We start from the raw sequence: 18,863 nt of genomic DNA, 5'->3' as shown, positions 1-18,863 counted from the left end.
ATATGAATGATTTTATTTCTTTTTCCCACGAAAGATTTCAATTTAAAAACAGTTTGATCCCTGAGAAACTGTTTAGCAGCATTTCCCATCGTAACAACAATCTCCAAAAACAAATTTTACATATTTCTAAGTAAATTAAATTATAGGTGTATAAGTTTTCTAACGTGAACCGGTGGCGCAACGGTAGCGCGTCTGACTCCAGATCAGAAGGTTGCGTGTTCAAATCACGTCAGGGTCAAGATGTTACTTTTTAACTTTTACAGTGAAACTCTTTTTACTACTAAAAACTTAAAACAAGCAATTTCATTCTGTGGCAATAAATAAAATTAACTAATAGATGAGTTTTGACAATATGAATGATTTTATTTCTTTTTCCCACGTAATATTTCAATTTAAAAACAGTTTGATCCCTGAGAAACGGTTTAGCAGCATTTCCTATCATAACAAGAATCTCCAAAAATAAATTTTATATATTTCTAAGTAATTTAAATTATAGGTGTATAAGTTTTCTAACGTGAACCGGTGGCGCAACGGTAGCGCGTCTGACTCTAGATCAGAAGGTTGCGTGTTCAAATCACGTCAGGGTCAAGATGTTACTTTTTAACTTTTACAGTTAAACTCTTTTTACTACTAAAAACTTAAAACAAGCAATTTCATTCTGTGGCAATAAATAAAATTAACTAATAGATGATTTTAGACAATATGAATGATTTTATTTCTTTTTCCCACGTAATATTTCAATTTAAAAACAGTTTGATCCCTGAGAAACGGTTTAGCAGCATTTCCTATCGTAACAAGAATCTCCAAAAACAAATTTTATATATTTCTAAGTAATTTAAATTATAGGTGTGTAAGTTTTCTAACGTGAACCGGTGGCGCAACGGAAGCGCGTCTGACTCCAGATCAGAAGGTTGCGTGTTCAAATCACGTCCGGGTCAAGATGTTATTTTTTAACTTTTACAGTTAAACTCTTTTTACCACCAAAAACTTAAAACAAGCAATTTCATTCTGTGGCAATAAATAAAATTAACTGATAGATGAGTTTTGACAATATGAATGATTTTATTTCTTTTTCCCACGTAAGATTTCAATTTAAAAACAGTTTGATCCCTGAGAAACGGTTTAGCAGCATTTCCCATCGTAACAACAATCTCCAAAAACAAATGTTACATATTTCTAAGTAAATCAAATTATAGGTGTATAAGTTTTCTAACGTGGCCCGGTGGCGCAACGGTAGCGCGTCTGACTCCAGATCAGAAGGTTGCGTGTTCAAATCACGTCCGGGTCAAGATGTTTCTTTTTAACTTTTACAGTTCAACTCTTTTTACTACTAAAAACTTAAAACAAGCAATTTCATTCTGTGGCAATAAATAAAATTAACTAATAGATGAGTTTAGACAATATGAATGATTTTATTTCTTTTTCCCACGTAATATTTCAATTTAAAAACAGTTTGATCCCTGAGAAACGGTTTAGCAGCATTTCCTATCGTAACAAGAATCTCCAAAAATAAATTTTATATATTTCTAAGTAATTTAAATTATAGGTGTATAAGTTTTCTAACGTGAACCGGTGGCGCAACGGTAGCGCGTCTGACTCCAGATCAGAAGGTTGCGTGTTCAAATCACGTCAGGGTCAAGATGTTACTTTTTAACTTTTACAGTTAAACTCTTTTTACTACTAAAAACTTAAAACAAGCAATTTCATTCTGTGGCAATAAATAAAATTAACTGATAGATGATTTTAGACAATATGAATGATTTTATTTCTTTTTCCCACGTAATATTTCAATTTAAAAACAGTTTGATCCCTGAGAAACGGTTTAGCAGCATTTCCTATCGTAACAAGAATCTCCAAAAACAAATTTTATATATTTCTAAGTAATTTAAATTATAGGTGTGTAAGTTTTCTAACGTGAACCGGTGGCGCAACGGAAGCGCGTCTGACTCCAGATCAGAAGGTTGCGTGTTCAAATCACGTCCGGGTCAAGATGTTGTTTTTTAACTTTTACAGTTAAACTCTTTTTACCACCAAAAACTTAAAACAAGCAATTTCATTCTGTGGCAATAAATAAAATTAACTGATAGATGAGTTTTGACAATATGAATGATTTTATTTCTTTTTCCCACGTAAGATTTCAATTTAAAAACAGTTTGATCCCTGAGAAACGGTTTAGCAGCATTTCCCATCGTAACAACAATCTCCAAAAACAAATGTTACATATTTCTAAGTAAATCAAATTATAGGTGTATAAGTTTTCTAACGTGGCCCGGTGGCGCAACGGTAGCGCGTCTGACTCCAGATCAGAAGGTTGCGTGTTCAAATCACGTCCGGGTCAAGATGTTTCTTTTTAACTTTTACAGTTAAACTCTTTTTACAACCAAAAACTTAAAACAAGCAATTTCATTCTGTGGCAATAAATAAAATTAACTGATAGATGATTTTAGACAATATGAATGATTTTATTTCTTTTTCCCACGTAATATTTTAATTTAAAAACAGTTTGATCCCTGAGAAACGGTTTAGCAGCATTTCCTATCAACAATCTCCAAAAACAAATTTTATATATTTCTAAGTAATTTAAACTATAGGTGTATAAGTTTTCTAACGTCGCCCGGAGGCGCAACGGTAGCGCGTCTGACTCCAGATCAGAAGGTTGCGTGTTCAAATCACGTCCAGTTCAATATGTTAGTTTTTAACTTTTACAGTTCAACTCTTTTTACTACTAAAAACTTAAAACAAGCAATTTCATTCTGTGGCAATAAATAAAATTAACTAATAGATGAGTTTAGACAATATGAATGATTTTATTTCTTTTTCCCACGTAATATTTCAATTTAAAAACAGTTTCATCCCTGAGAAACGGTTTAGCAGCATTTCCTATCGTAACAAGAATCTCCAAAAATAAATTTTATATATTTCTAAGTAATTTAAATTATAGGTGTATAAGTTTTCTAACGTGAACCGGTGGCGCAACGGTAGCGCGTCTGACTCCAGATCAGAAGGTTGCGTGTTCAAATCACGTCAGGGTCAAGATGTTACTTTTTAACTTTTACAGTTAAACTCTTTTTACTACTAAAAACTTAAAACAAGCAATTTCATTCTGTGGCAATAAATAAAATTAACTAATAGATGAGTTTAGACAATATGAATGATTTTATTTCTTTTTCCCACGTAATATTTCAATTTAAAAACAGTTTGATCCCTGAGAAACGGTTTAGCAGCATTTCCTATCGTAACAAGAATCTCCAAAAACAAATTTTATATATTTCTAAGTAATTTAAACTATAGGTGTATAAGTTTTCTAACGTCGCCCAGTGGCGCAACGGTAGCGCGTCTGACTCCAGATCAGAAGGTTGCGTGTTCAAATCACGTCCGGTTCAATATGTTAGTTTTTAACTTTTACAGTTAAACTCTTTTTACTACTAAAAACTTAAAACAAGCAATTTCATTCTGTGGCAATAAATAAAATTAACTAATAGATGAGTTTAGACAATATGAATGATTTTATTTCTTTTTCCCACGTAATATTTCAATTTAAAAACAGTTTGATCCCTGAGAAACGGTTTAGCAGCATTTCCTATCGTAACAAGAATCTCCAAAAATAAATTTTATATATTTCTAAGTAATTTAAATTATAGGTGTATAAGTTTTCTAACGTGGCCCGGTGGCGCAACGGTAGCGCGTCGGACTGCAGATCAGAAGGTTGCGTGTTCAAATAGCGTCAGGGTCAAAATGTTACTTTTTAACTTTTACAGTTAAACTCTTTTTACTACTAAAAACTTAATACAAGCAATTTCATTCTGTGGCAATCAATAAAATTAACTAATAGATGAGTTTAGACAATATGAATGATTTTATTTCTTTTTCCCACGTAATATTTCAATTTAAAAACAGTTTGATCCCTGAGAAACGGTTTAGCAGCATTTCCCATCGTAACAAGAATCTCCAAAAACAAATTTTACATATTTCTAAGTAATTTAAATTATAGGTGTATAAGTTTTCTAACGTCGCCCGGTGGCGCAACGGTAGCGCGTCTGACTCCAGATCGGAAGGTTGCGTGTTCAAATCACGTCCGGGTCAATGTGTTACTTTTTAACTTTTACAGTTAAACTCTTTTTACTACCAAAATCTTAAAACAAGCAATTTCGTTCTGTGGCAATAAATAAAATTAACTAATAGATGAGTTTAGACAATATGAATGATTTTATTTCTTCTTCCCACGTAATATTTCAATTTAAAAACAGTTTGATCCCTGAGAAACGGTTTAGCAGCATTTCCTAACGTAACAAGAATCTCCAAAAACAAATTTTATATATTTCTAAGTAATTTAAATTATAGGTGTGTAAGTTTTCTAACGTGAACCGGTGGCGCAACGGTAGCGCGTCTGACTCCAGATCAGAAGGTTGCGTGTTCAAATCACGTCCGGGTCAAGATGTTACTTTTTAACTTTTACAGTTAAACTCTTTTTACCACCAAAAACTTAAAACAAGCAATTTCATTCTGTGGCAATAAATAAAATTAACTGATAGATGAGTTTTGACAATATGAATGATTTTATTTCTTTTTCCCACGAAAGATTTCAATTTAAAAACAGTTTGATCCCTGAGAAACTGTTTAGCAGCATTTCCCATCGTAACAACAATCTCCAAAAACAAATTTTACATATTTCTAAGTAAATTAAATTATAGGTGTATAAGTTTTCTAACGTGAACCGGTGGCGCAACGGTAGCGCGTCTGACTCCAGATCAGAAGGTTGCGTGTTCAAATCACGTCAGGGTCAAGATGTTACTTTTTAACTTTTACAGTGAAACTCTTTTTACTACTAAAAACTTAAAACAAGCAATTTCATTCTGTGGCAATAAATAAAATTAACTAATAGATGAGTTTTGACAATATGAATGATTTTATTTCTTTTTCCCACGTAATATTTCAATTTAAAAACAGTTTGATCCCTGAGAAACGGTTTAGCAGCATTTCCTATCATAACAAGAATCTCCAAAAATAAATTTTATATATTTCTAAGTAATTTAAATTATAGGTGTATAAGTTTTCTAACGTGAACCGGTGGCGCAACGGTAGCGCGTCTGACTCTAGATCAGAAGGTTGCGTGTTCAAATCACGTCAGGGTCAAGATGTTACTTTTTAACTTTTACAGTTAAACTCTTTTTACTACTAAAAACTTAAAACAAGCAATTTCATTCTGTGGCAATAAATAAAATTAACTAATAGATGAGTTTAGACAATATGAATGATTTTATTTCTTTTTCCCACGTAATATTTCAATTTAAAAACAGTTTGATCAATGAGAAACGGTTTAGCAGCATTTCCCATCGTAACAAGAATCACCAAAAACAAATTTTATATATTTCTAAGTAATTTAAATTATAGGTGTGTAAGTTTTCTAACGTGAACCGGTGGCGCAACGGTAGCGCGTCTGACTCCAGATTAGAAGGTTGCGTGTTCAAATCACGTCCGGGTCAAGATGTTACTTTTTAACTTTTACAGTTAAACTCTTTTTACCACCAAAAACTTAAAACAAGCAATTTCATTCTGTGGCAATAAATAAAATTAACTGATAGATGAGTTTTGACAATATGAATGATTTTATTTCTTTTTCCCACGTAAGATTTCAATTTAAAAACAGTTTGATCCCTGAGAAACGGTTTAGCAGCATTTCCCATCGTAACAACAATCTCCAAAAACAAATGTTACATATTTCTAAGTAAATTAAATTATAGGTGTATAAGTTTTCTAACGTGGCCCGGTGGCGCAACGGTAGCGCGTCTGACTCCAGATCAGAAGGTTGCGCGTTCAAATCACGTCCGGGTCAAGATGTTTCTTTTTAACTTTTACAGTTAAACTCTTTTTACAACCAAAAACTTAAAACAAGCAATTTCATTCTGTGGCAATAAATAAAATTAACTGATAGATGATATTAGACAATATGAATGATTTTATTTCTTTTTCCCACGTAATATTTCAATTTAAAAACAGTTTGATCCCTGAGAAACGGTTTAGCAGCATTTCCTATCGTAACAAGAATCTCCAAAAACAAATTTTATGTATTTCTAAGTAATTTAAATTATAGGTGTGTAAGTTTTCTAACGTGAACCGGTGGCGCAACGGTAGCGCGTCTGACTCCAGATCAGAAGGTTGCGTGTTCAAATCACGTCCGGGTCAAGATGTTACTTTTTAACTTTTACAGTTAAACTCTTTTTCCCACCAAAAACTTAAAACAAGCAATTTCATTCTGTGGCAATAAATAAAATTAACTGATAGATGAGTTTTGACAATATGAATGATTTTATTTCTTTTTCCCACGTAAGATTTCAATTTAAAAACAGTTTGATCCCTGAGAAACGGTTTAGCAGCATTTCCCATCGTAACAACAATCTCCAAAAACAAATGTTACATATTTCTAAGTAAATTAAATTATAGGTGTATAAGTTTTCTAACGTGGCCCGGTGGCGCAACGGTAGCGCGTCTGACTCCAGATCAGAAGGTTGCGTGTTCAAATCACGTCCGGGTCAAGATGTTTCTTTTTAACTTTTACAGTTAAACTCTTTTTACAACCAAAAACTTAAAACAAGCAATTTCATTCTGTGGCAATAAATAAAATTAACTGATAGATGATTTTAGACAATATGAATGATTTTATTTCTTTTTCCCACGTAATATTTCAATTTAAAAACAGTTTGATCCCTGAGAAACGGTTTAGCAGCATTTCCTATCAACAATCTCCAAAAACAAATTTTATATATTTCTAAGTAATTTAAACTATAGGTGTATAAGTTTTCTAACGTCGCCCGGTGGCGCAACGGTAGCGCGTCTGACTCCAGATCAGAAGGTTGCGTGTTCAAATCACGTCCGGTTCAATATGTTAGTTTTTAACTTTTACAGTTCAACTCTTTTTACTACTAAAAACTTAAAACAAGCAATTTCATTCTGTGGCAATAAATAAAATTAACTAATAGATGAGTTTAGACAATATGAATGATTTTATTTCTTTTTCCCACGTAATATTTCAATTTAAAAACAGTTTGATCCCTGAGAAACGGTTTAGCAGCATTTCCTATCGTAACAAGAATCTCCAAAAATAAATTTTATATATTTCTAAGTAATTTAAATTATAGGTGTATAAGTTTTCTACCGTGAACCGGTGGCGCAACGGTAGCGCGTCTGACTCCAGATCAGAAGGTTGCGTGTTCAAATCACGTCAGGGTCAAGATGTTACTTTTTAACTTTTACAGTTAAACTCTTTTTACTACTAAAAACTTAAAACAAGCAATTTCATTCTGTGGCAATAAATAAAATTAACTAATAGATGAGTTTAGACAATATGAATGATTTTATTTCTTTTTCCCACGTAATATTTCAATTTAAAAACAGTTTGATCCCTGAGAAACGGTTTAGCAGCATTTCCTATCGTAACAAGAATCTCCAAAAACAAATTTTATATATTTCTAAGTAATTTAAACTATAGGTGTATAAGTTTTCTAACGTCGCCCGGTGGCGCAACGGTAGCGCGTCTGACTCCAGATCAGAAGGTTGCGTGTTCAAATCACGTCCGGTTCAATATGTTAGTTTTTAACTTTTACAGTTCAACTCTTTTTACTACTAAAAACTTAAAACAAGCAATTTCATTCTGTGGCAATAAATAAAATTAACTAATAGATGAGTTTAGACAATATGAATGATTTTATTTCTTTTTCCCACGTAATATTTCAATTTAAAAACAGTTTGATCCCTGAGAAACGGTTTAGCAGCATTTCCTATCGTAACAAGAATCTCCAAAAATAAATTTTATATATTTCTAAGTAATTTAAATTATAGGTGTATAAGTTTTCTACCGTGAACCGGTGGCGCAACGGTAGCGCGTCTGACTCCAGATCAGAAAGTTGCGTGTTCAAATCACGTCAGGGTCAAGATGTTACTTTTTAACTTTTACAGTTAAACTCTTTTTACTACTAAAAACTTAAAACAAGCAATTTCATTCTGTGGCAATAAATAAAATTAACTAATAGATGAGTTTAGACAATATGAATGATTTTATTTCTTTTTCCCACGTAATATTTCAATTTAAAAACAGTTTGATCCCTGAGAAACGGTTTAGCAGCATTTCCTATCGTAACAAGAATCTCCAAAAACAAATTTTATATATTTCTAAGTAATTTAAACTATAGGTGTATAAGTTTTCTAACGTCGCCCGGTGGCGCAACGGTAGCGCGTCTGACTCCAGATCAGAAGGTTGCGTGTTCAAATCACGTCCGGTTCAATATGTTAGTTTTTAACTTTTACAGTTAAACTCTTTTTACTACTAAAAACTTAAAACAAGCAATTTCATTCTGTGGCAATAAATAAAATTAACTAATAGATGAGTTTAGACAATATGAATGATTTTATTTCTTTTTCCCACGTAATATTTCAATTTAAAAACAGTTTGATCCCTGAGAAACGGTTTAGCAGCATTTCCTATCGTAACAAGAATCTCCAAAAATAAATTTTATATATTTCTAAGTAATTTAAATTATAGGTGTATAAGTTTTCTAACGTGAACCGGTGGCGCAACGGTAGCGCGTCTGACTCCGGATCAGAAGGTTGCGTGCTCAAATCACGTCAGGGTCAAGATGTTACTTTTTAACTTTTACAGTTAAACTCTTTTTACTACTAAAAACTTAAAACAAGCAATTTCATTCTGTGGCAATAAATAAAATTAACTAATAGATGAGTCTAGACAATATGAATGATTTTATTTCTTTTTCCCACGTAATATTTCAATTTAAAAACAGTTTGATCAATGAGAAACGGTTTAGCAGCATTTCCCATCGTAACAAGAATCACCAAAAACAAATTTTATATATTTCTAAGTAATTTAAATTATAGGTGTATAAGTTTTCTAACGTGGCCCGGTGGCGCAACGGCAGCGCGTCTGACTCCAGATCAGAAGGTTGCGTGTTCAAATCACGTCCGGGTCAATATGTTACTTTTTAACTTTTACAGTTAAACTCTTTTTACTACCAAAAACTTAAAACAAGCAATTTCATTCTGTGGCTATAAATAAAATTAACTGATAGATGAGTTTAGACAATATGAATGATTTTATTTCTTTTTCCCACGTAATATTTCAATTTAAAAACAGTTTGATCCCTGAGAAACGGTTTAGCAGCATTTCCTATCGTAACAAGAATCTCCAAAAATAAATTTTATATATTTCTAAGTAATTTAAATTATAGATGTATAAGTTTTCTAACGTGGCCCGGTGGCGCAACGGTAGCGCGTCGGACTGCAGATCAGAAGGTTGCGTGTTCAAATAGCGTCAGGGTCAAAATGTTACTTTTTAACTTTTACAGTTAAAATCTTTTTACTACTAAAAACTTAATACAAGCAATTTCATTCTGTGGCAATCAATAAAATTAACTAATAGATGAGTTTAGACAATATGAATGATTTTATTTCTTTTTCCCACGTAATATTTCAATTTAAAAACAGTTTGATCCCTGAGAAACGGTTTAGCAGCATTTCCCATCGTAACAAGAATCTCCAAAAACAAATTTTACATATTTCTAAGTAATTTAAATTATAGGTGTATAAGTTTTCTAACGTGGCCCGGTGGCGCAACGGCAGCGCGTCTGACTCCAGATCAGAAGGTTGCGTGTTCAAATCACGTCCGGGTCAATATGTTACTTTTTAACTTTTACAGTTAAACTCTTTTTACTACCAAAAACTTAAAACAAGCAATTTCATTCTGTGGCAATAAATAAAATTAACTGATAGATGAGTTTAGACAATATGAATGATTTTATTTCTTTTTCCCACGTAATATTTCAATTTAAGAACAGTTTGATCCCTGAGAAACGGTTTAGCAGCATTTCCTATCGTAACAAGAATCTCCAAAAATAAATTTTATATATTTCTAAGTAATTTAAATTATAGGTGTATAAGTTTTCTAACGTGGCCCGGTGGCGCAACGGTAGCGCGTCGGACTGCAGATCAGAAGGTTGCGTGTTCAAATAGCGTCAGGGTCAAAATGTTACTTTTTAACTTTTACAGTTAAACTCTTTTTACTACTAAAAACTTAATACAAGCAATTTCATTCTGTGGCAATAAATAAAATTAACTAATAGATGAGTTTAGACAATATGAATGATTTTATTTCTTTTTCCCACGTAATATTTCAATTTAAAAACAGTTTGATCCCTGAGAAACGGTTTAGCAGCATTTCCTATCAACAATCTCCAAAAATAAATTTTATATATTTCTAAGTAATTTAAACTATAGGTGTATAAGTTTTCTAACGTCGCCGGGGCCGAACCGGTAGCGCGTCTGACTCCAGATTAGAAGGTTGCGTGTTCAAATCACGTCCGGTTCAATATGTTAGTTTTTAACTTTTACAGTTCAACTCTTTTTACTACTAAAAACTTAAAACAAGCAATTTCATTCTGTGGCAATAAATAAAATTAACTAATAGATGAGTTTAGACAATATGAATGATTTTATTTCTTTTTCCCACGTAATATTTCAATTTAAAAACAGTTTGATCCCTGAGAAACGGTTTAGCAGCATTTCCTATCGTAACAAGATTCTCCAAAAATTAATTTTATATATTTCTAAGTAATTTAAATTATAGGTGTATAAGTTTTCTAACGTGAACCGGTGGCGCAACGGTAGCGCGTCTGACTCCAGATCAGAAGGTTGCGTGTTCAAATCACGTCAGGGTCAAGATGTTACTTTTTAACTTTTACAGTTAAACTCTTTTTACTACTAAAAACTTAAAACAAGCAATTTCATTCTGTGGCAATAAATAAAATTAACTAATAGATGAGTTTAGACAATATGAATGATTTTATTTCTTTTTCCCACGTAATATTTCAATTTAAAAACAGTTTGATCCCTGAGAAACGGTTTAGCAGCATTTCCTATCGTAACAAGAATCACCAAAAACAAATTTTATATATTTCTAAGTAATTTAAATTATAGGTGTATAAGTTTTCTAACGTGGCCCCGTGGCGCAACGGCAGCGCGTCTGACTCCAGATCAGAAGGTTGCGTGTTCAAATCACGTCCGGGTCAATATGTTACTTTTTAACTTTTACAGTTAAACTCTTTTTACTACCAAAAACTTAAAACAAGCAATTTCATTCTGTGGCAATAAATAAAATTAACTGATAGATGAGTTTAGACAATATGAATGATTTTATTTCTTTTTCCCACGTAATATTTCAATTTAAGAACAGTTTGATCCCTGAGAAACGGTTTAGCAGCATTTCCTATCGTCACAAGAATCTCCAAAAATAAATTTTATATATTTCTAAGTAATTTAAATTATAGGTGTATAAGTTTTCTAACGTGGCCCGGTGGCGCAACGGTAGCGCGTCGGACTGCAGATCAGAAGGTTGCGTGTTCAAATAGCGTCAGGGTCAAAATGTTACTTTTTATCTTTTACAGTTAAACTCTTTTTACTACTAAAAACTTAATACAAGCAATTTCATTCTGTGGCAATCAATAAAATTAACTAATAGATGAGTTTAGACAATATGAATGATTTTATTTCTTTTTCCCACGTAATATTTCAATTTAAAAACAGTTTGATCCCTGAGAAACGGTTTAGCAGCATTTCCTATCGTAACAAGAATCTCCAAAAACAAATTTTATATATTTCTAAGTAATTTAAACTATAGGTGTATAAGTTTTCTAACGTCGCCCGGTGGCGCAACGGTAGCGCGGCTGACTCCAGATCAGAAGGTTGCGTGTTCAAATCACGTCAGGGTCAAGATGTTACTTTTTAACTTTTACAGTTAAACTCTTTTTACTACTAAAAATTTAAAACAAGCAATTTCATTCTGTGGCAATAAATAAAATTAACTAATAGATGAGTTTAGACAATATGAATGATTTTATTTCTTTTTCCCACGTAATATTTCAATTTAAAAACAGTTTGATCCCTGAGAAACGGTTTAGCAGCATTTCCCATCGTAACAAGAATCACCAAAAACAAATTTTATATATTTCTAAGTAATTTAAATTATAGGCGTATAAGTTTTCTAACGTGGCCCGGTGGCGCAACGGCAGCGCGTCTGACTCCAGATCAGAAGGTTGCCTGTTCAAATCACGTCCGGTTCAAAATGTTATCTTCTAACTTTTACAGTTAAACTCTTTTTACTCCTAAAAACTTAAAACAAGCAATTTCATTCTGTGGCAATAAATAAAATTAACTAATAGATGAGTTTAGACAATATGAATGATTTTATTTCTTTTTCCCACGTAATATTTCAATTTAAAATCAGTTTGATCCCTGAGAAACGGTTTAGCAGCATTTCCCATCGTAACAAGAATCATCAAAAACAAATTTTATATATTTCTAAGTAATTTAAATTATAGGTGTATAAGTTTTCTAACGTGGCCCGGTGGCGCAACGGCAGCGCGTCTGACTCCAGATCAGAAGGTTGCGTGTTCAAATCACGTCCGGGTGAATATGTTACTTTTTAACTTTTACAGTTAAACTCTTTTTACTACCAAAAACTTAAAACAAGCAATTTCATTCTGTGGCAATAAATAAAATTAACTGATAGATGAGTTTAGACAATATGAATGATTTTATTTCTTTTTCCCACGTAATATTTCAATTTAAAAACAGTTTGATCCCTGAGAAACGGTTTAGCAGCATTTCCTATCGTAACAAGAATCTCTAAATAAATTTTATATATTTCTAAGTAATTTAAATTATAGGTGTGTAAGTTTTCTAACGTGGCCCGGTGGCGCAACGTTAGCGCGTCTGACTGCAGATCAGAAGGTTGCGAGTTCAAATAGCGTCAGGGTCAAAATGTTACTTTTTAACTTTTACAGTTAAACTCTTTTTACTACTAAAAACTTAAAACAAGCAATTTCATTCTGTGGCAATAAATAAAATTAACTAATAGATGAGTTTAGACAATATGAATGATTTTATTTCTTTTTCCCACGTAATATTTCAATTTAAAAACAGTTTGATCCCTGAGAAACGGTTTAGCAGCATTTCCCATCGTAACAAGAATCCCCAAAAACAAATTTTATTTATTTCTAAGTAATTTAAATTATAGGTGTATAAGTTTTCTAACGTGGCCCGGTTTCGCAACGGCAGCGCGTTTGACTTCAGATCAGAAGGATGCGTGTCCAAATCACGTCCGGGTCAATATGTTACTTTTTAACTTTTACAGTTAAACTCTTTTTACAACCAAAAACTTAAAACAAGCAATTTCATTCTGTGGCAATAAATAAAATTAACTGATAGATGAGTTTAGACAATATGAATGATTTTATTTCTTAATCCCACGTAATATTTCAATTTAAAAACAGTTTGATCCCTGAGAAACGCTTTAGCAGCATTTCCTATCGTAACAAGAATCTCCTAAAACAAATTTTATATATTTCTAAGTAATTTAAATTATAGGTGTATAAGTTTTCTAACGTGGCCCCGTGGCGCAACGGCAGCGCGTCTGACTCCAGATCAGAAGGTTGCGTGTTCAAATCACGTCCGGGTCAATATGTTACTTTTTAACTTTTACAGTTAAACTCTTTTTACTACCAAAAACTTAAAACAAGCAATTTCATTCTGTGGCAATAAATAAAATTAACTGATAGATGAGTTTAGACAATATGAATGATTTTATTTCTTTTTCCCACGTAATATTTCAATTTAAGAACAGTTTGATCCCTGAGAAACGGTTTAGCAGCATTTCCTATCGTCACAAGAATCTCCAAAAATAAATTTTATATATTTCTAAGTAATTTAAATTATAGGTGTATAAGTTTTCTAACGTGGCCCGGTGGCGCAACGGTAGCGCGTCGGACTGCAGATCAGAAGGTTGCGTGTTCAAATAGCGTCAGGGTCAAAATGTTACTTTTTATCTTTTACAGTTAAACTCTTTTTACTACTAAAAACTTAATACAAGCAATTTCATTCTGTGGCAATCAATAAAATTAACTAATAGATGAGTTTAGACAATATGAATGATTTTATTTCTTTTTCCCACGTAATATTTCAATTTAAAAACAGTTTGATCCCTGAGAAACGGTTTAGCAGCATTTCCTATCGTAACAAGAATCTCCAAAAACAAATTTTATATATTTCTAAGTAATTTAAACTATAGGTGTATAAGTTTTCTAACGTCGCCCGGTGGCGCAACGGTAGCGCGGCTGACTCCAGATCAGAAGGTTGCGTGTTCAAATCACGTCAGGGTCAAGATGTTACTTTTTAACTTTTACAGTTAAACTCTTTTTACTACTAAAAATTTAAAACAAGCAATTTCATTCTGTGGCAATAAATAAAATTAACTAATAGATGAGTTTAGACAATATGAATGATTTTATTTCTTTTTCCCACGTAATATTTCAATTTAAAAACAGTTTGATCCCTGAGAAACGGTTTAGCAGCATTTCCCATCGTAACAAGAATCACCAAAAACAAATTTTATATATTTCTAAGTAATTTAAATTATAGGCGTATAAGTTTTCTAACGTGGCCCGGTGGCGCAACGGCAGCGCGTCTGACTCCAGATCAGAAGGTTGCCTGTTCAAATCACGTCCGGTTCAAAATGTTATCTTCTAACTTTTACAGTTAAACTCTTTTTACTCCTAAAAACTTAAAACAAGCAATTTCATTCTGTGGCAATAAATAAAATTAACTAATAGATGAGTTTAGACAATATGAATGATTTTATTTCTTTTTCCCACGTAATATTTCAATTTAAAATCAGTTTGATCCCTGAGAAACGGTTTAGCAGCATTTCCCATCGTAACAAGAATCATCAAAAACAAATTTTATATATTTCTAAGTAATTTAAATTATAGGTGTATAAGTTTTCTAACGTGGCCCGGTGGCGCAACGGCAGCGCGTCTGACTCCAGATCAGAAGGTTGCGTGTTCAAATCACGTCCGGGTGAATATGTTACTTTTTAACTTTTACAGTTAAACTCTTTTTACTACCAAAAACTTAAAACAAGCAATTTCATTCTGTGGCAATAAATAAAATTAACTGATAGATGAGTTTAGACAATATGAATGATTTTATTTCTTTTTCCCACGTAATATTTCAATTTAAAAACAGTTTGATCCCTGAGAAACGGTTTAGCAGCATTTCCTATCGTAACAAGAATCTCTAAATAAATTTTATATATTTCTAAGTAATTTAAATTATAGGTGTGTAAGTTTTCTAACGTGGCCCGGTGGCGCAACGTTAGCGCGTCTGACTGCAGATCAGAAGGTTGCGAGTTCAAATAGCGTCAGGGTCAAAATGTTACTTTTTAACTTTTACAGTTAAACTCTTTTTACTACTAAAAACTTAAAACAAGCAATTTCATTCTGTGGCAATAAATAAAATTAACTAATAGATGAGTTTAGACAATATGAATGATTTTATTTCTTTTTCCCACGTAATATTTCAATTTAAAAACAGTTTGATCCCTGAGAAACGGTTTAGCAGCATTTCCCATCGTAACAAGAATCCCCAAAAACAAATTTTATTTATTTCTAAGTAATTTAAATTATAGGTGTATAAGTTTTCTAACGTGGCCCGGTTTCGCAACGGCAGCGCGTTTGACTTCAGATCAGAAGGATGCGTGTCCAAATCACGTCCGGGTCAATATGTTACTTTTTAACTTTTACAGTTAAACTCTTTTTACAACCAAAAACTTAAAACAAGCAATTTCATTCTGTGGCAATAAATAAAATTAACTGATAGATGAGTTTAGACAATATGAATGATTTTATTTCTTTTTCCCACGTAATATTTCAATTTAAAAACAGTTTGATCCCTGAGAAACGCTTTAGCAGCATTTCCTATCGTAACAAGAATCTCCTAAAACAAATTTTATATATTTCTAAGTAATTTAAATTATAGGTGTATAAGTTTTCTAACGTCACCTGGTGGCGCAACGGTTGCGCGTCTTACTCCAGATCAGAAGGTTGCGTGTTCAAATCACGTCCGGGTCAAAATTGTTACTTTTTGACTTTTACAGTTAAACTGGTTTTGCTTCTTAAATCTTTAAACAAAGCATTTCATTCTGAGGCAAAATATAAAAGTAGCCAATAGATGAGTTTAGTCAATCTGAATGATTTTATTTCTTTTTCCCACGTAATATTTCAATTTAAAAACAGTTTGATCCCTGAGAAACGGTTTAGCAGCATTTCCTATCGTAACAAGAATCTCCAAAAACAAATTTTATATATTTCTAAGTAATTTAAACTATAGGTGTATAAGTTTTCTAACGTCGCCCGGTGGCGCAACGGTAGCGCGTCTGACTCCAGATCAGAAGGTTGCGTGTTCAAATCACGTCCGGTTCAATATGTTAGTTTTTAACTTTTACAGTTAAACTCTTTTTACTACTAAAAACTTAAAACAAGCAATTTCATTCTGTGGCAATAAATAAAATTAACTAATAGATGAGTTTAGACAATATGAATGATTTTATTTCTTTTTCCCACGTAATATTTCAATTTAAAAACAGTTTGATCCCTGAGAAACGGTTTAGCAGCATTTCCCATCGTAACAAGAATCACCAAAAACAAATTTTATATATTTCTAAGTAATTTAAATTATAGGCGTATAAGTTTTCTAACGTGGCCCGGTGGCGCAACGGCAGCGCGTCTGACTCCAGATCAGAAGGTTGCCTGTTCAAATCACGTCCGGTTCAATATGTTACCTTCTAACTTTTACAGTTAAACTCTTTTTACTCCTAAAAACTTAAAACAAGCAATTTCATTCTGTGGCAATAAATAAAATTAACTAATAGATGAGTTTAGACAATATGAATGATTTTATTTCTTTTTCCCACGTAATATTTCAATTTAAAAACAGTTTGATCCCTGAGAAACGGTTTAGCAGCATTTCCCATCGTAACAAGAATCACCAAAAACAAATTTTATATATTTCTAAGTAATTTAAATTATAGGTGTATAAGTTTTTTAACGTGGCCCGGTGGCGCAACGGCAGCGCGTCTGACTCCAGATCAGAAGGTTGCGTGTTCAAATCACGTCCGGGTCAATATGTTACTTTTTAACTTTTACAGTTAAACTCTTTTTACTACCAAAAACTTAAAACAAGCAATTTCATTCTGTGGCAATAAATAAAATTAACTGATAGATGAGTTTAGACAATATGAATGATTTTATTTCTTTTTCCCACGTAATATTTCAATTTAAAAACAGTTTCATCCCTGAGAAACGGTTTAGCAGCATTTCCTATCGTAACAAGAATCTCCAAAAATAAATTTTATATATTTCTAAGTAATTTAAATTATAGGTGTATAAGTTTTCTAACGTGGCCCGGTGGCGCAACGGTAGCGCGTCTTTCTGCAGATCAGAAGGTTGCGAGTTCAAATAGCGTCAGGGTCAAAATGTTACTTTTTAACTTTTACAGTTAAACTCTTTTTACTACTAAAAACTTAAAACAAGCAATTTCATTCTGTGGCAATAAATAAAATTAACTAATAGATGAGTTTAGACAATATGAATGATTTTATTTATTTTTCCCACGTAATATTTCAATTTAAAAACAGTTTGATCCCTGAGAAACGGTTTAGCAGCATTTCCCATCGTAACAAGAATCCCCAAAAACAAATTTTATTTATTTCTAAGTAATTTAAATTATAGGTGTATAAGTTTTCTAACGTGGCCCGGTTTCGCAACGGCAGCGCGTTTGACTTCAGATCAGAAGGTTGCGTGTCCAAATCACGTCCGGGTCAATATGTTACTTTTTAACTTTTACAGTTAAACTCTTTTTACAACCAAAAACTTAAAACAAGCAATTTCATTCTGTGGCAATAAATAAAAATAACTGATAGATGAGTTTAGACAATATGAATGATTTTATTTCTTTTTCCCACGTAATATTTCAATTTAAAAACAGTTTGATCCCTGAGAAACGGTTTAGCAGCATTTCCCATCGTAACAAGAATCACCAAAAATAAATTTTATATATTTCTAAGTAATTTACATTATAGGTGTATAAGTTTTCTAACGTGAACCGGGGGCGCAACGGTAGCGCGTCTGACTCCAGATCAGAAGGTTGCGTGTTCAAATCACGTCAGGGTCAAGATGTTACTTTTTAACTTTTACAGTTAAACTCTTTTTACTACTAAAAATTTAAAACAAGCAATTTCATTCTGTGGCAATAAATAAAATTAACTAATAGATGAGTTTAGACAATATGAATGATTTTATTTCTTTTTCCCACGTAATATTTCAATTTAAAAACAGTTTGATCCCTGAGAAACGGTTTAGCAGCATTTCCCATCGTAACAAGAATCACCAAAAACAAATTTTATATATTTCTAAGTAATTTAAATTATAGGCGTATAAGTTTTCTAACGTGGCCCGGTGGCGCAACGGCAGCGCGTCTGACTCCAGATCAGAAGGTTGCCTGTTCAAATCACGTCCGGTTCAAAATGTTATCTTCTAACTTTTACAGTTAAACTCTTTTTACTCCTAAAAACTTAAAACAAGCAATTTCATTCTGTGGCAATAAATAAAATTAACTAATAGATGAGTTTAGACAATATGAATGATTTTATTTCTTTTTCCCACGTAATATTTCAATTTAAAATCAGTTTGATCCCTGAGAAACGGTTTAGCAGCATTTCCCATCGTAACAAGAATCATCAAAAACAAATTTTATATATTTCTAAGTAATTTAAATTATAGGTGTATAAGTTTTCTAACGTGGCCCGGTGGCGCAACGGCAGCGCGTCTGACTCCAGATCAGAAGGTTGCGTGTTCAAATCACGTCCGGGTGAATATGTTACTTTTTAACTTTTACAGTTAAACTCTTTTTACTACCAAAAACTTAAAACAAGCAATTTCATTCTGTGGCAATAAATAAAATTAACT

At 32.4% G+C, this 18,863-nt stretch overlaps 2 protein-coding genes and 22 non-coding genes across 24 annotated transcripts in view; 23 read left to right on the top strand and 1 right to left on the bottom strand.

The window, feature by feature from the left end:
* The window catches only part of LOC107446022 (uncharacterized), a 194,463-nt gene that overhangs the window by 126,160 nt on the left and 49,440 nt on the right, over nt 1-18,863 (bottom strand). The gene's annotated exons all lie outside the window — the stretch shown is intronic.
* Nucleotides 1-18,863, top strand: part of LOC147802258 (uncharacterized) — a 106,614-nt gene that overhangs the window by 66,304 nt on the left and 21,447 nt on the right. The gene's annotated exons all lie outside the window — the stretch shown is intronic.
* Nucleotides 867-938, top strand: TRNAW-CCA (transfer RNA tryptophan (anticodon CCA)). The gene has a single exon. It is a non-coding gene; the product is annotated as a tRNA-Trp (tRNA).
* Nucleotides 1,217-1,288, top strand: TRNAW-CCA (transfer RNA tryptophan (anticodon CCA)). Its single transcript has one exon. It is a non-coding gene; the product is annotated as a tRNA-Trp (tRNA).
* On the top strand, nt 1,917-1,988 carry TRNAW-CCA (transfer RNA tryptophan (anticodon CCA)). Its single transcript has one exon. It is a non-coding gene; the product is annotated as a tRNA-Trp (tRNA).
* Nucleotides 2,267-2,338, top strand: TRNAW-CCA (transfer RNA tryptophan (anticodon CCA)). Its single transcript has one exon. It is a non-coding gene; the product is annotated as a tRNA-Trp (tRNA).
* On the top strand, nt 4,012-4,083 carry TRNAW-CCA (transfer RNA tryptophan (anticodon CCA)). Its single transcript has one exon. It is a non-coding gene; the product is annotated as a tRNA-Trp (tRNA).
* TRNAW-CCA (transfer RNA tryptophan (anticodon CCA)) lies at nt 4,362-4,433 on the top strand. The gene has a single exon. It is a non-coding gene; the product is annotated as a tRNA-Trp (tRNA).
* On the top strand, nt 5,412-5,483 carry TRNAW-CCA (transfer RNA tryptophan (anticodon CCA)). The gene has a single exon. It is a non-coding gene; the product is annotated as a tRNA-Trp (tRNA).
* TRNAW-CCA (transfer RNA tryptophan (anticodon CCA)) lies at nt 5,762-5,833 on the top strand. Its single transcript has one exon. It is a non-coding gene; the product is annotated as a tRNA-Trp (tRNA).
* On the top strand, nt 6,112-6,183 carry TRNAW-CCA (transfer RNA tryptophan (anticodon CCA)). The gene has a single exon. It is a non-coding gene; the product is annotated as a tRNA-Trp (tRNA).
* On the top strand, nt 6,462-6,533 carry TRNAW-CCA (transfer RNA tryptophan (anticodon CCA)). The gene has a single exon. It is a non-coding gene; the product is annotated as a tRNA-Trp (tRNA).
* Nucleotides 6,808-6,878, top strand: TRNAW-CCA (transfer RNA tryptophan (anticodon CCA)). Its single transcript has one exon. It is a non-coding gene; the product is annotated as a tRNA-Trp (tRNA).
* Nucleotides 7,508-7,578, top strand: TRNAW-CCA (transfer RNA tryptophan (anticodon CCA)). Its single transcript has one exon. It is a non-coding gene; the product is annotated as a tRNA-Trp (tRNA).
* On the top strand, nt 8,208-8,278 carry TRNAW-CCA (transfer RNA tryptophan (anticodon CCA)). Its single transcript has one exon. It is a non-coding gene; the product is annotated as a tRNA-Trp (tRNA).
* TRNAW-CCA (transfer RNA tryptophan (anticodon CCA)) lies at nt 8,907-8,978 on the top strand. The gene has a single exon. It is a non-coding gene; the product is annotated as a tRNA-Trp (tRNA).
* Nucleotides 9,607-9,678, top strand: TRNAW-CCA (transfer RNA tryptophan (anticodon CCA)). Its single transcript has one exon. It is a non-coding gene; the product is annotated as a tRNA-Trp (tRNA).
* On the top strand, nt 11,001-11,072 carry TRNAW-CCA (transfer RNA tryptophan (anticodon CCA)). Its single transcript has one exon. It is a non-coding gene; the product is annotated as a tRNA-Trp (tRNA).
* On the top strand, nt 12,401-12,472 carry TRNAW-CCA (transfer RNA tryptophan (anticodon CCA)). Its single transcript has one exon. It is a non-coding gene; the product is annotated as a tRNA-Trp (tRNA).
* TRNAW-CCA (transfer RNA tryptophan (anticodon CCA)) lies at nt 13,449-13,520 on the top strand. Its single transcript has one exon. It is a non-coding gene; the product is annotated as a tRNA-Trp (tRNA).
* On the top strand, nt 14,849-14,920 carry TRNAW-CCA (transfer RNA tryptophan (anticodon CCA)). The gene has a single exon. It is a non-coding gene; the product is annotated as a tRNA-Trp (tRNA).
* Nucleotides 16,249-16,319, top strand: TRNAW-CCA (transfer RNA tryptophan (anticodon CCA)). The gene has a single exon. It is a non-coding gene; the product is annotated as a tRNA-Trp (tRNA).
* On the top strand, nt 16,948-17,019 carry TRNAW-CCA (transfer RNA tryptophan (anticodon CCA)). Its single transcript has one exon. It is a non-coding gene; the product is annotated as a tRNA-Trp (tRNA).
* TRNAW-CCA (transfer RNA tryptophan (anticodon CCA)) lies at nt 18,698-18,769 on the top strand. The gene has a single exon. It is a non-coding gene; the product is annotated as a tRNA-Trp (tRNA).

Source organism: Parasteatoda tepidariorum, chromosome 10, assembly GCF_982258835.1.
Source record: "Parasteatoda tepidariorum strain Cologne lab strain chromosome 10, Ptep-v5.0, whole genome shotgun sequence".
Lineage (NCBI taxonomy): Eukaryota > Metazoa > Arthropoda > Arachnida > Araneae > Theridiidae > Parasteatoda > Parasteatoda tepidariorum.
The sequence above is the reverse complement of the archived record's forward strand: the minus strand, read 5'-3'. Positions and strand labels throughout refer to the sequence as shown.